The sequence below is a fragment of the Triturus cristatus genome, chromosome 3_1 (genome assembly GCF_964204655.1).
Source record: "Triturus cristatus chromosome 3_1, aTriCri1.1, whole genome shotgun sequence".
Lineage (NCBI taxonomy): Eukaryota > Metazoa > Chordata > Amphibia > Caudata > Salamandridae > Triturus > Triturus cristatus.
The window spans coordinates 1160230695-1160242727 of record NC_140583.1 but is presented as its reverse complement, the minus strand read 5'-3'; the positions used below and the strand labels follow the sequence as shown (position 1 = coordinate 1160242727).

At 44.4% G+C, this 12033-nt stretch overlaps 1 pseudogene; it reads right to left on the bottom strand.

Moving 5' to 3' along the window:
- Positions 1 to 434: 434 nt before the first annotated feature.
- On the bottom strand, positions 435 to 553 carry LOC146861705 (5S ribosomal RNA; annotated as a pseudogene).
- Between the last annotated feature and the right edge of the window lie 11480 nt (positions 554 to 12033).

Here is a 12033-nt window from a genome sequence, read left to right as displayed (position 1 = left end):
TACCAGGCCAACTTCTTACAGTCTCCAATCCAGGTATTAAGCAGGCCCGACCACGCTTAACTTCTGAGATCAGACGAGTTCAGGTTCTTTCGGGATAGGCTTTAAATTCATTGACATTTGGGTTCTTAGCTGTTTTCATTCCACTTCAGTGCTGGCCATAGCACGTCAGACATGCCACCTACTTCACCCAAAGCAACAAAAAAAAAGATTGAAAACCTACAGGACCTGGTATTCCCAGGCAGTCTCCCATCCATATACTAACTAGGCCAGAGTCTCCTTAACTTCTGAGATTAGATGAGATCAGGAGTTTTCAGGGTGGAATGGATATAGGCATGAAGTGCTTTAATGTTTGGGGTCTCATTCCACTTTAGTGCTGGCCATAACAAATAAGAAATGCCACCCACTTCACCAAAAACATCAGCAAAAGGATGAAAAGCTTACCGCACCTGGCATTCGGAGGCGGTCTCCCATCCAGGTACTAACCAGGCCCGACCATGCTTAACCTCTGAGATCAAATGAGTTCAGGTGCTTTCAGGTTGGTATGGCTGTAGGCATGAAATGCAATGACGTTTTGGGTCTTAGCTGTTTTCATTCAAATTCAGTGCTGGCCATAGCAAGTCAGATATGCCAACCACTTCACCCAAATCAACAACAACAACAAAAAAATAGATGTAAAGCCTACAGCACCTGGTATTCCCAGGGAGCTTCCCATTCAGGTACTAACCAGGTACGAACTTACTTAACTTCTGAGATTAGGTGCTTTCAGGGTGTTATGGCCGTAGGCATAAAGTACACTGATATTTGGGGTCTGAACTGTTTTCATTCCACTTCAGTACTAGCCATAGCAAGTCAGGCAAGAACGCATATCACCTAAAGCAACAACAACAAAAAAAGATGAAAAGTCTACAGCGCCTGGTATTTCCAGGTAGTCTTCCATCCAGGAACTAACCAGGCCTGACTCTGATTATCTTCTGAGATCAGACGAGTTCAGGTCCTTTCAGGAAGGTTTGCCCGTAGGCATGAAGTGCACTGATGTTTTGTGGTCATAGCTGTTTTCATTCCACTTCAGTGCTGGCCATAGCAAGTCAGACATGCCACCCACATTACCTAAAGCAACAAAAAAAAAAGATGAAAAACCTACAGCACCTGGTAGTCCCAAGTCTCCCATACAGGTACTAACCAAGCCCGACACTGCTTAACCTCTGAGTTTAGATGAGAACAGGTGCTTTCAGGTTGGTATGGCCGTAGGCATGAAGTGCCATGACCATAGCAAGTCAGACATGCCACCTACTTCACCTAAAGCAACCAAATAAAAGAGATGAAATCCTACAGTATTACCAGGCGGTCTTCTTTCCAGGTACTAACGAGGCCTGACCCTGCTTAACTTCTGAGATCACATGCTTTCAGTGTGGTATGGCCATAGGCATGAGGGGCACTGACGTTTGGGGTCTTAGCTGTTTTCATTCAACTTCAGTGCTTGCCATCCAGGTACTAGCCAGGCTCAACCATGCTTAACTTAAGAGATCAGATGACTTCAGATGCTTACAGAGAGGTATGGCACTAGGCATGGAATGCACTGACTTTTGTGGTCTTAGCTGTTTTCATTCCATTTTAGTGCTGGGCATAGCAAGTGAGAGCTGCCACCCACTTCACCCAAAACAACAGCAAAACAAAAAAAGATGAAAAGCCTACAGCACCTGGCATTCCCAGGCAGACGTCCATCTAGGTACAAACCAGACCGACCCTTAACTTCTCCGATCAGATGCTTTCAGGCTGGTATGGCTGAAAGCATGAACGGGACAAATGTTTGGGATTACAACGAGGTAAATACATCGTATGCATTTGCCTCGCATTTTTTAGCACACATTTTTTTTACTGCGATTATGCATTTACATTGCATACCAATACCATGCATTAAAGGTAAGTTGGGGGGAAGGGGGTCTCCCCCCACAAATACATTGTTTTTAAACAATGCATGGTATTGGCATAATCATGGTAAAAACATGCGTGCTAAAGAATTCGAGGCAAAGGCATGCGATGCATTTACCGGTGTTGTACCATCGTACAACCGGCACATAGCAAGTCAGATATGCCACCCAGTTTACCCAAAGCAACAACAACAAAAAAGATGAATAGCCAGCCCTTACCTGGTACTCACAGTCTGTCTCCCATCCAAGTACTGACCATGACCAACCCTGCTGAATTTTTTAGATCAGACGTGATCAGGTGCTTACAGGTTATTAAGGTCGTAGCCATGAAGTGCACTGACGTTTGGGATCTTAGCTAATTTCATTCCACTCTAATGCTGGCCATAGCAAGTCAGACATGCCACCCACTTCATCCAAAGCAAAAACAAAAGATGAAAACCCTCCAGCACTGGGTATTCACTGGTGTTCTACCATCCAGGTACTAACAGGAACAACCCTGCTTAACTTCTGAGATTAGACAAGATCAGGTGCTTACAGCCTGGTACAGTTGTAGGCCTGAGGTACACTGATGTTTTTGGTCTTAGCTGGTTTCATTCCACTTCAGTGCTGGCCATAGCAAGTAAGACATGCAACCCACTTCACCCAAACCCCCCCCAAAAAAGATGAAAATCCTACAGCTCTTGGTATTCCCAAGCGGTCTCCCATCCAGATACTAACCGAGCCTGACAATGCTTAACTTCTGAGATCAGTTGAGATAGGCATTGATAGAGTGCAGATTTTGCTCTTTTATTTGTAGGGATGCATTATACTCAAGGGTAGCTTGTGTCGGAATATAATCCTTTGTGGTGTTAACATTGGGTTATTAGAATGTGTACTGTAATGTAAGAAGTGAAGTGTTTGGGATATTTCACTGTGAATGTTAAGAAATTAATGTTGCAACTACATATGATTAGACGAAAATATTAACATGCAGAACTTGTACATGCGAGTATTCACACAATTGGTGTTCTTATGTAACCTTGTTAACTTAGATGTGCTCAGTAAAATGTTCATTTCATATGTATACTTCTATAAGGCTATGTGCCATTTTTTAAATTGACTGATTTTTGTAGGCCTGAATTGTGTTTTCCAGTGGAACCCCTCGCAGTAGACTCGTTAGTTGATTTCATGTGCATATGGAATTTGTTCTTTATCTTGTTTCTGTTGGAAGAGGAACAATTCATCTTTCTTAGCTAGAACAATGTCTGTTATAGGAGTTAGGCTGAGGGAGGAGAGGATACATTGAACAGCGATACTGATAATAAAGAACTGTTGTACTTTCTCATTGGAGTGAGCCAGGGAATCAAGGTCATCTAGCCAAGGCCTAGGAGTATTGCTGCAGTGTGGAATGTTACCTACAAGGAGGTGGCTTGGTTGGTTGGTGTAATGTTGCAATGCATTTTGGGATATTACATGCAAGTACATGTATTGAAGTTAAGGACAGTGTCTGGGGGACTTTTGCCTTACCTTGAGAGATAGAGCATCTTAGAACGAGCTCTGCAGCTTTATGCTACCTGACCCATCTATGCGTGAAGAGGGTTCTTAGGAAGGCTTCACATGCTGACACCTGTACAGAACTTGTCTGTGGGGAAATGCTAAGTAGGGATGTCACATTAGTGGTAGTGTAAGGATAAACTGATGCTTTTCACCGACAAACCTCCAATGAATGGAAATCTAGACGTGGGAGCCATCATTTTCTGTATCCTGATTCTGGAACGGGTTATTCTGTGCATGTTGCACCACCTTAATTTCACTCATAGGTTTGGCTTTATTTGGCTTTATATTAGTTCCAATGTATTTTTACTCCCTCATCTTGAGGCGTTTGTATATCCAACTGTTCTTGGCTTAGTAAAAAAATAACTAAACTTAATTGGGATTCTGTGTTTCTTCTGAGTCATAGTTCATAGGAACTGTAATGATTGAGTGGCTTACGATTTTCATCCCCTTCACACTTTCATGCAAAGAAAAAAAGACATCAGCCTAGGGTTCTAGAGTAGATCTAGAGCGGGTAATCCGGCTCCTTCAGTTAGTAGCAGTGTAGGATGGTTCTCTCATGAAGTGAGGGTAGAATCTAGAAAAGACATAGATCAATAAAGCCCAAAAATAGAGCCCAATGATCGAGAGGGGAGAACGACGGACTCTGGCGGAGACCGACAGAGACTATGGTGCGGCGAGAACAGCATTGAACGGAGGAGTGAGTATCAATAGGGATGCATTGTGTTTTAGATTGCAGGAGTGTGTTGATTGTATGATGGCTGGCGGAGTTTGTGTGAAAGTTGAAGCTTTAAGGTATTACGGGATCTATGCAGGGGAGATTTGGGAGTGGTAACTTGAGTGGGTGAGAAAGCACCACCCGAGGATACCCCAGCACATTACTTGGCAACAAATGTAGCACTCCATACTATAGTTTGGCTTCAAAAGTGGAACAAAATCACTGAAAAAATGGAGATTTGGCTTTTTTACGTTATGGTTCATTTCGATTAGAGTTGTTCTTATCAGTTGAGGGGAGTGATGTCTTTATTACGACCTCCACCTAGACCAACATAGTTTAAGGCATTAGATTCTTGGATGCAAGCAGTTCAGGCAAAGAACAGGGAAAGATGTCAGGGGAAGATGAGAAAGGCAATGAAAGCATATCAGGATGCGCGATGGGATACACAACTAAAGAGATGGAGAGTAGACATCATTGAGGGAGAGAGATTGTACCCATTACTGGTAAAAGCGGGAGAGACTCAGAATAGGAATGGCGGAAGGGATGGAAATGATGGGAGTGACACTGATGACAGCTTGTTAAACACACTCTTAGCAGGGCGTCCTCCACGTTACAATCCACTTTCAGAAGAAGGAAGGTGAGAACTGGCAAATGCAGCGAGTATGGAAAGACTAGTAACAGCACAGACAGGCCCTAGTGCAGGGATAGTGGGAAGAATTTCAACAGGAGCGGAAGGGACAGGGACACCAGTGTTCGGCGGTGCCTAGTTAAGTGGAGTCAACGCCGCTTTCCTGTTGCCGGAAGCCCTTACCGTACTGGTCACCATCGGACCTGTAGTCTCTGTGTATGACCCATGTTTAGTGTGAAAAGCTAGTCAACAGCAGCCAGAGTTGGGGGAAAAGAGTCAGCTTAGAGGGAAATGTGACAATGAATGGCAACAATCCATTTCTGGTAGTATGTCGAGTCAGGGCAAAATCAAGGCTGCAGTAAAGGGAAATTGCTAGACGTAGTAAGGTTAAAAGCGGAGGTGGATGAAATAATCAGTGGGAATTTTCCTTTTGAAAATATAGAACTTTATGAACAGGATGAACTATTGCTTTTGGCAAAAGATGTAAATCGTAAAGTGAGGTGAGCACAAGAGAAATTGACAGAATTGGCCCAAAAATATGATGTGGATTTGTCAAAAAAGAAGAAAAGTAGAAGCCATCTTTCTTGTATGATACCAAATGCTGTAAGCTTCTAGGCCCTGCTAAGTTGACATGAAAAGCAGTGCACAAAATGCCTGTACTTTTCCATTCGCTTCAGAGACACAGCTTTTGTAACACAAGGTTCGATCAAGAATAATACGTGACAGGGAAGATGCTCATGTAGACACAGACATTTCAGCATAGCATATTTTGTAATATGTCTGGTCCTTTCTATTATGTTGCAACTATTAACTGGAAAAGCACCAGACCTATATCTTACATTACAGTGGAAAGTCCCAGAAGCAGACCTAGGTCACGCAGGCGGCAACAGTACTTTTCGGACCTTAAATGGTATATAACTATCTAGGCCCTTGCAAATTGGTCAAATGAACTATGCTTAATTTATGCAACGTATGTTATGATGCTACATCCTCTGTGGTTTAGACCTATAAAAACTGTCAGGCACGTCACCTCTTTGGGCACTCAGTGACTTTGCTGGTGCCCCCGTGCTGCACGCTAATCTGTTGTTGGTTTCTAATAAACTCTGTTATTTTACCCTTGACTGAGGACCGTTTGTGTGGATTCATTTCTTGCTTATATTTCAGATTCCACATTTGGTGGAGAATGCAGCTTCCAGATTACTGGTGATTTCACGGACGGACGGCCTGGACTCCAGCTTCCATCAGGGTTCGGAGACCTGAGGTTCGAGGACCTTTCAATTTGTCTTCCTCTCTCCTCCGCCTCCCTTGGAACGCTGGGGGACTGTCTGCCCGTAAGTTGACTTCGCTTTGCCTCTGGCCCCCTGCTCCCTTTTCTTTCCTTCCCCTTTTCTCTCTCTCATGTCAAGGGTTGTTTGCTTGTGCCCTGGCGGCATCTCTGAGGTCTGTTTCCCCGACATATGGGACACACAAATGGCTATCATTATGCCTATACTTATCACTTTCTTCTGTGTTCTTTTTGTGGCCCTCGTGATTTATGTTGCAGTATGTCATCATTCGCATGAAGACTGCGCTCCTGTTTAGTGTCTGCACCTCGCTAGAGGCTGCCGACAGGCCTTCTCTTCTGGCCCCCGTGCGTAGCTCTTGATCTCTGACATTGCTACCGCTCTCGGCCAGAATACTTTACATGTGCCATTTTGCTCTCCAATTCAGTTTCTGGTCCTGATGCCTTCCCCACCTGGCCGGTGACAGCGCCCTTCTGCAGGTTCCCAGCACGCAGTGACTCCCTGGTGCCTGGCAGCACCTGGCTGATGGCGTATCAGGGAGGGCGACCTACTGCTACCCCTGTCCTGCTAGCAGAGAGTCCCCGGCCGATGGGGATGGAGGACCTTCACGGATTTTTCCCATTGACTGGAACAGAGGTCGGTATGCTTTGCCGGACTCAACAGACGCCGGTAAGTTTCCTTTGGGAGTTATGTACTCCAGTTTGGGTGGTAGCAGATAGCTCCTCGTTTTAGAGTTGTAGCAGTTTCGCTCCCCAGGTTTTGGGTGGTAGCAGGTAGCCCCTCGTTTTGGAGTTGTGGCAGTTTGGCACCCCAGGTTCAGGTGGTGGCGGTTTTGCACCCCTGACAGCGCGCATCCTGTCTGGTACAGGTACGATATCGTGGGAGTGGCGGTCCCTGAACTGCCCCTCTTTTGGTTGCAACGGTTTCTTAGGGTGCCAGTTCTCCAGGTCCCTGTACTCAGGTCTGGGCCAAGTTGCCTCACCTCAGCGCCGCTGGACCCGGGTACCCAGTGGGGCGCTGCCTCCTACTGGACGCCTGAGGCGGTCTCCAGCTGTGCCTAGGGAATTTCCTAGGCACAGGGGGGGGGGAGTATCAGTTGACCTATTTGTTGTAGTTAACCTGTTCGCTGTTGTTGATTTATTCGTGGTTGCTGACTTGTTTGTTGCTATGGGAATTCCTTGCATTTTTATTTTGTACTACATAGGCCTCTTATATATAGTGGCAAGGTTTGGTTAGGGTTCCAGAGCTTTACTAGTCTCTGTATGATGTTATCTCTTCTTTGGGTATTGTGACGCTAACACCACTAACATTTGACGCTGCTAATCTGTCTGACTGCCCCATATCAATTGTCCTGTACGCCATCATTCAATAATAATATACAGGGCAAGTGACCCTCTGCGTCCTGTCCCTGAGACCTCTTGACGTAATTAAAGTCCCCCCGTTACTATTTTGGGATTAGCGTAAGGGCAATACACATACTCTTAGTACACAGCCTCTTTGACAGCGCTGCGCGCAGGGATGTGTTTTGTTTCATGTGTTTGCCTGCTTTATATGTAGAGTTCACCACCCTGCACTATTTAGTGGATTGCCTGGAAGACTCCAATTCCGCCTAGCCGCCCCTTCCGCCCGACTATGGGGTAACGGAAGATTGCAAGGAGGCGGTATTACTAATCTTCCTTCCGACACTATTCTGTCGCCTTTCCTTCTGTTCATGGGACGCCAGTAATAAGCACCCAGAACTATCTCTCCTTCTCACTGATGATTGCTTGGGTGAACTTGAATTAACTGACCTGTCTGTTTGCTTGACGAACGTCTCCCTATGCTATCACGTCGGCTGGAGAGTGGCTGAGAAGTGCATGATCACGTTTGTCAACCCACTGTGGTGGTGTCTGTCCAGTACACAGCGCGAGGCCCCCACCCATCTGTCCGGTGTGTCTGCCCTGTCCCTTTTTAGCGCTTGCACGCGACGCACTGCACACTCACCTCTCACAATGGGAAACACACTCGGTAAAAATAAATTAGCAGTCAGCCGGCCCACCCCCGAAAGACTCCCCGGCATACAATGTGGCCCTAAGCCAAGGACTCCACTCCATATTGTTTGTACACAAATGGCATGACATGACAGCTAGAAGACCGGACTTACAGTTCCCGTGTCAGGGAACGTAAGACATAAAAAAATTGTTATATTTGAGACAGATGTTGAAACTAAAGGGAATGGAAGATTATGGTGTGGGACTAGTTTTGGGGAAGTTGTTGCCGGAGATCAGCCGGTTCTGGTGCACTGCCTACTGCTGGATACCAAGGGTGGTCTCCAGATGTGAATAGGTGTCCACCTACTCACAACAAGGGGAGTGTTGGTATTGCATTATATGCATTCATTTGACGCGCTGTTATTGTATTGTGTGCATTTATTTGAAGTGCTTTTATTTTTGATATGCGGTCTTTGATTAATTATAGGGTTTGTTTTGTAATACTCTAGCAACAGAGCTCTTGGACCCTGAGCTTGCACAACAAATTTTGGGCAGGCCCACTCTATCATCCGTAAGGGGTTGATAGAAATAGACACATCCCTTCAGTTAGATTAATGTACATGAGTGAGCACGCTTCTCCTCTATGAGGAAGTGGGGGGCGCGCTGAAGTGTGTTTACCCTTACCGGTGCAAAGTAAATGTGTTTTTAGAAAGGATACATTGTGCGTACTAAACACATATTTATGCACTGGTATTCTCTACCACAGGGGCACAACCCACGAGCTGTCCCATGATGAGCAGACCTTTTGCAAATTTCTCGTGCACAAACTCATAAATGGGGAAGTTAATGAAATAGAACTGTCGACAGGATGTTTCAAATACTGCTTCTCTTATGACAATGGGACAGGACGCAGCCTATGCGCCTTCCAAGTTCTGCAGAAAGAAAAATGAGAAGCCATGGCCCTAAAACAAACACAGAGTACGGGAACAGCCCCTCTCTCTCCATATTATAGTTGCGATGTTGTCAAATTTACGTTCCCTGATTTCTTTCCAAGTGCCCACAACGCACCACATTGATAATGCCCCTGACAGGTTGGATTTTTACTCCTTGAAATGTGCCCCCTCCACCTGGGGAAAAGGAGAATAAAGTGGCATTTGTACATGTCTCATGGTCCAGAGCAGATCTCATGTCCTTTACCAACGTATTTCTGAAATTACGTGTAGAACAAAGAAGAGGGTACATAGAACTAATGAGACAGGAAGGGAGACAAATAGGTGGAAGGGAACGCCTGATAATTTTATAGAGTAGAAAGAGTGAGAAAAAAATAAAGCAATAGTTACTGAGAAATGGCCAGCACGGCCTTTGATTATATGATACATTAAGGGGTTAAAGAAAACTCTTTTGGACTGGCTTTGAAATAAAGATCGTGGGCTGGCCACAGATTCTGGGCATTGCGCCAAGACTAAACCACACACTACAACAGTTTTCTGTGGGTATGAACAGAACTGCTTAAAAAAGAAATGTATTCTTCGCAGCGGAGAATGGAAGGGAATGCAAATGCTTAAATGTATATTAACAAAATAGGATTGAATAACTGTTACAATTTATAGTTTAAAGTTCATTTAAAGATTGATGAAGGGAAATGTTATTTTGTGTATATGCACTTTAATAAGTTTTGGTGCAACATTTTCAGATGCAAGAACGTCAGAGAAAAGATGTGTGTCGTACGTGTCTGTTTGGTGTCTTGTCAATTGACATTGTGAGGGGCCAGAGTGATGTTATCCACAGGTCCCCCACCCCATCTCCCAGAGTGATTTACAACAGGAGACATTTGCTATTTTAAAGAACAAAAGATTCCATTACATTGCGCAAAGGCTACTTAATTAAAAAGCAGGGGGAACAGAGGACCCTCCTGCCAGTTATCAGGTTATTTCCGTGCATAGATAGGTATTGTCCCTGTTTCAAGTGCTGGCATTTGAACATATTAGCTATTGAGCTAAAAGATGAATGATCTGGGTGGCCTGGGTTCCCATTATTAGGAAAGATGTAAGTTGCTAAGATGAAGATGAAATGCCCAGGATAACACAATTAGGTCATGTTAGGTAGCTGGCTTGTTTTCCCCATTTCTCACTCCACAGACGGCAGCCTAACATATAACGTCACCATCCTCACAAGCACATATAGAATAGCACTAGGTATATTGCGCTCTTAAAGGGTTTTGCCTAATTGAATGGAGCATGGAGAAGTACTATGTTATGTATGCATCTAAAAGAAATATTGTGTATGTATATTAATGTTTTTCATTTCTAGGTTCTTCAGAGTTGCAGTATATATAACAATTTATATTGTAAGGGGAATGCGCTAAAATGCTTTTGAAAGCAGTGCATTCGCCAGGGGCTACAAAGGACTGGACAAAGAGTAAAATTCTGTTTATTTATTGATCTTTAGTAATGAGTATATGCCAATGCAGAAGGCTAGTGTGCATTGAATAACTGTGCTTCGTATTATGATGTTTTAAGGATACAATGTGTACAGATTTATTATGTCTTTTAATGTACAGGTGCAGTCATTAGGGGTGTTAGTGAATAGGTGTCCTGTGACAAAAACCACTTGTCCCTTTTGTGCCATGCAATGCGGCGACAAACTATGGCAGCAATTTCATTACATAAGATCTCTAAAATAGCATTTCTGATAATGCCAGGGCTCCTTCCATAGTAGGGTTTGAATACTAACTATTACCTTATGCTGCCACGTTCCACAGATCTACATACAGGGGATGAAGGGAATGGTAAGAATGCTGAGACAGGTTGGATTTTTACTCCTGAAAATGGCAGACATAATACTTCTTCCACGGTTGGCTAAAAGTGGATGGAGGAAAAGTGAGCTTGCAAACACTCAGATTTTCGCATGAGTAGATCTACACCTGCATATTTGCTCATGCTTAAATGCAGTTCACAAATATTTTCTAGGAATACTATTTCTTGTCCTGCTTCTGTAAAGTCTTGTGAATTAACAACAGTTGTATATCTGCACTTAATGAGAGGACGTGGGTGCACTTTATTTCCTAACTCGGCTCCTAATTAGGTCTGGCATTGACAGTGACCTTCTGTGTTTATCAAAATGTTGTCTCTTTCCCTCTCTCTCCATGAGGGGATTCCTCACACCCACAGGCCAGCAAATATAACATGCACAGTTGATTAGTGGCCTCCTCCAAGCATTACTAAGACCAACCACAGTGGCTATAATAAAATGTGCAGCGCACACATCATCAAAGGAATATGTATCGAAGGGCAACGCATTTATTGATGGGGAAGAAAAGACAATAGCACTGACAGGCTGCCAGTTAGCAATGGTACAAATAACAAGCAGCGAGAAGAATACTAAAGATAACAGTGACTCAGTACACTCTGACCCAATTTATATTCAGAGGAAGGTAGGGGAGGATGAAAAAGAGAAATGGGCCAAAGGAGGATGTGTGCAAACAAAGGAGGGGTTATGGACAGGGCCCAATGGGAAGATATGCCTGCCCTCAGCAATGCTTCCTTCTATCACATGCCTTTTTTTCACGATCTCTCACATGTTGGCCGAGATGGCATGATCAGACTGTTTTCCCAATGCTGGTACAACTCCCAGTTCCGCCAAATAGCAGAAAGACTTTGCAGGCAATGCACTGTTTGCGCACAATACAATACTGGAAAGGGCACACCAACTGCACCTGGTCATTTCCCACCTCCCCACAGACCATTTGAAAGCCTCCAGATGGACTTCATAGACATGCCCCCCACCCACAAGTACAAACATGTGTTGGTAATTGTGTGCATGTTCAGTAAGTGGACCGAAGCATACCCAACAAAGAACTGTGATGCACAAACGGTTGCCAAATGCCTCCTACAGGAACTTATCCCACGCTTTGGAATACCAGCCCTTCTGAGCTCCGACAATGGGCCAGCATTCATTTCCCATGTCATAGGGG